Source organism: Pan troglodytes, chromosome 8 (genome assembly GCF_028858775.2).
Source record: "Pan troglodytes isolate AG18354 chromosome 8, NHGRI_mPanTro3-v2.0_pri, whole genome shotgun sequence".
NCBI classification, from domain to species: Eukaryota; Metazoa; Chordata; class Mammalia; order Primates; family Hominidae; genus Pan; species Pan troglodytes.
Window position 1 is genome coordinate 61,212,312 of NC_072406.2, and position 4,185 is coordinate 61,216,496.

Consider the following 4,185-nt stretch of genomic DNA (forward strand, 5'->3'; position numbering starts at 1 on the left):
TTGAGATACATTCAAGTTGTTGCATGTATCAGTGGTCTGTTCCTCTTTTCCCTGAGTAGTATTCCATGATAGAAATATACCAGTTTGTTTAACAATTTGTGCATTGAGAAAAATTTGGTTGTTTCCATTTTGTGGTCATTACAAATAAAGCAGATTGTTTACATTTATTATAATTATCAAAATGTTAGAATACAAGTCTGCCATTTTATTTTTATTTTTTGTTTTTTTCCTGTTGTTCATTTCTCTGGTTTCTTTTTCCTGCCTACCTATGCACCACTGAAAGATTTGTTAAAATCCTACCTTATCTATAGTATTTTTTAGCATATTTTTCTATATAACTTTTTGTATAAATTGGAGTTGCTTGAGGTATCTTAGTCCATTTGCATTGCTATAAAGGAATACTTAAGGCTAGGTAATTTATAAAGAAAAGAAGTTTATTTGAGTCATGGTTCTTACAAGCTGTACAGGTGCCGGCACCTCCTTCTGGTGAGGGCTTTGGGGTATAGGTGCTTCCACTCATGGTGGAAGGTGAAGGGGAGCAGGCATCACATGGTGAGAGGAAGAGAGAGAGAGGAGAGGGAGGTGCCAAGGTCTTTTTAACAATCGATTTTCAACAGGATCTAATACAGTGAGAACTCACTCATTACCAAAAGGATGGCACCAGGCCATTCATGACGGACCCACCCCCATGACCTTCCATTAGGCCCCACCTCCAACACTGGGGATCAAATCTCAACATGAGGTTTGGAGGGGACAAATGCCCAAACCATATCAGTATCTCATTATACCTACATAAATTTATCACAGACTACTGGCATTGAGATGTACTAGTCTGAGTGAAATGTAGAGGCAGTAAGCCTTTTAAGTCTTAAAGTCTTAAATATTTAGTTGTCTATAATATATAATCTGTAATTTTCTTAAATTTTTTTCTATATACATTTTAAAAACCACATCAAATATTTCCCAAAGTCATTTTCACACACAGGTGGGCTAAAGCTAAGGGAGGTGAAGTGAATTTGAGAAGCAAGTCGGTGGCTTGGCCAGCTCCGGCGAGCCTGGTTTCCAGAACATCTCACTTGCCACTCTGTCTTCTCCTAACTGGGGGCTTCTCCTCTTCAGAGTCGTTTATTCTGTTAGCTGAGTAGTCTTCAAGATTTTGCCACAGCTACTCTAGGAAGATGTCAAGCGTATTCTGGGGATGGAGACACAAGAAGGTGAGGCAATTGCTCCAGGCCACAGAGGCAAACACAGCAAGGGCAGAGGTCACACCAGCTCACCAAGGTCATGCCTGACCTTCAGGATGGTCAGGTTAGTGTGAATAGGGGTTTTGTTTTATTTGAGGAAAGAGAACCCCCAAGGCTTTCCTATGAAGTATTTTTATGCTTAATACAATTTCCAAGAAGTAAAGGTGACTGAGGTATTTTAGAGCATGAAGGAACACCAACATCAAACCTTTTCCTTGGCAGAAAAAGAAATAGGATGCGGAAGATGCCTCCTAACTGGTCTCTATCTCCAGTCTGCTTCGTCCTGCTGCCAGCATTTCCTGGCTAAAGAGGTGTCTGACTTGAATGCATTGAGGCGAATTCAGCCCACTGCCTGTGTATGTCTCAATCCTGGTAAAGTTAAATGCACTTGAAACTCTTCCTGAGATGTGTGATAAGAGGCAACAAAGCATGATAAAGCCCCAGAGCAAGGCTGGAGTGAGTGTCAGGCCAGCCAAGCAGTTGGCAGCAAGTAAGGGTGTTGAGGACCAAGCATGGCAAGAAGTGTGCTGCAGTGGGGAAGGGAGGACGTGGACCAGCAAACCCTGGGCACCAGGTGGGCTCTGTAACCTTGATGTTTCTCTTAACTTCTCTCCTTTGCTGAACCTTTTGAATACCTAAGGAGGGAAAATTAATTCTAAAGAAAAAGTGTCTGAAGGGGGAGAAATTGAAATGGAAAGTCATCATGTAGCTACCCGGCACTGTCTGTCTCAATCATATGTCTCTGCATGGACTCTATACCTTTTGGGTCAGAGATGAAGTGACTGAAATAGCAGATTGGCTCTCTTATGGACATGTCCAAGACCTGGCAGGCTAGCGGTGGCTCCTATACCTACAGCATGGTGTCTCATCACACATGTCTCAGACACGGTCACTCCCCTCAGCTTCAGAAGGGATTCTCATGAGTCATTTCAGACATTAGGTGAAGAGAAAAATGTGAAGGACAGTGCTCAGTGCTGGCAAGGATGCCGTGAAATGGGTTCTCTACTACATTACTGGTAGGCGTATGTGTGTAAACCTTTTATGAGCTACTTGATGGCATGTATCAACATTATTGTTAAAACACACCCTTTAACACAATATTTCCAATAATGAGGCTATGCCAAGGAAATAATTAAAAATATTTTAAAATGTTTTAGTTATATAGGCTCTCATCACAAGACTATTCCCATTAGTGAAAACTGAAAATAACTTAAAGGTACAACAGTAACTTATAGTTATGTATATCCACAAGAATAACTATCTTGCAGATGTTTTAAAGTGTGGTTATTAATACCAGGTAACAGCATGGGTTTCAAAGCAGGACAGAAATGACAGGAATGCTATAATTTTAACTATGTATAAAAATATATACAGAAAAATAACTAGTAAGGAACTCTGCCAGCATTGCAGCTGACATACTGTAGAATGATGGATGCTTTAAGCTACTATATTTAGTAGTATGTTGTGGTTCTGTTACTTCTACAATGAAAAACACTTAATAAAGGGAAAAACTAAAATGAAAATTTTGAATCTAGATCTCCCAAGGTTTTTAGAAATGTGATAGGGTTGTCATAGCTAAGCATTACAAGAGGAAGTAAGCAGCAAGGGGTGAAGAAATGAAATGTGCTGTGTGCTGTGGTTGAAAATGTGAGAAGAAAATAAGTTAATACCACTTCACTGATGGATGCCTCTTGGTGCTTCTCATCATCCACTCAGCAAACTTGCCAACAATATAGGAAAGTCCTGGGGGAAAAAAGCCTCCCTCAAGGTATCATTCTTGATCTTTTCTTTTACGCACATGAAGGTGTGAGAGTGTGGTACACAGTGAGGCCAGAGAAGGTTCTCAGCTATTGTGAGGATTGACTTGGTTGCTGTCATTTTCTACCAAAAGATCTAGCGTAACTGGCACCACTGTTCAAAGTAGTATTTCAGCTTTGCAATGAACTAAGTTATGGTTCTGGAAGAGAACTGGCTTCTGCTGAGTACATTCTCCATGTGCTGCCTGTTTTAGAGGCACAGAACACTTGGAGTTCGGTATGGCATTATTCCCACTTCACGAGTGAGGGAACCTAAGCTATGTTAGGTGCCCAAGGGGATGCCAAGTCAGAAGCAGAGCTGCCATGGACCTAGACCTGTCCAACCTCAGAATCTTTGGCTTTTCTCTCTGCCAGGCCAGCCCTGCACATCCACGACTGGGATCTCCTGAATGCCTCAGACAGTGGTGCTCTGCCCCATCTCATTTCAGTTGCTCTCTCCTCCAGCTTGCACCAGGCAAGCCAAGCTTTCCCCAAAGGGACACGGCCCCTGCACCTAGCATGGTGCTGAGTAAGGTGTTGATTTATTGAATGCACCAACCCATACTTGCCACCATTATTTCATTTCTCCTATGAGGATCTGGAAAAACACTGAATGTAATAGGATGGGAGTGCAACTTCATTCATTCACAGCCAGTCAGAGGTCTGCAGGTTTAGCCAAGAAAGCTCATAGAGCAAGTTATGCAAGCTCAGTTCAGAGAGAAAACATTGCTTTGGGCCTAAGAAGCTGTCTGCCTATTGATGCCTTAATAATAAAACCTGCCCATTTCTGTGGTCCAGCTTTGTCCCCTACCCAACACCAAGTGCTCATCTACTTTCTTACAAACTCATGCTCTGAGATTCCTTGCCTTTGAAGCCCAGACCCAAAACATTTCCATTAAATAGCTTCACATTTGGGAGCTGGCAGTGGGCTCTGAAATGCCAGTGATAGTGAGTGTGTGGCGGCATTAGCTGCCTAGGCCACAGTGGTAGACAAGAGAGATCTGGGGGCAAGAGTAGGATGGACATGGACAGGCCCTTCCTGACTCACTGTGCCTGTACTTGTGAGTGTGTGTGCAGAGGACAGAGAAATGTGTGGAATGGCAAGGAACCAAAAGCCCTTGAATCAACACAATCACACGCCGAGA

The 4,185-nt window shown here is 42.4% G+C and overlaps 1 protein-coding gene across 12 annotated transcripts in view; it reads left to right on the forward strand.

Annotated features, from left to right (window-relative positions):
* Positions 1-4,185, forward strand: part of WDFY4 (WDFY family member 4) — a 298,286-nt gene that overhangs the window by 224,130 nt on the left and 69,971 nt on the right. The gene's annotated exons all lie outside the window — the stretch shown is intronic.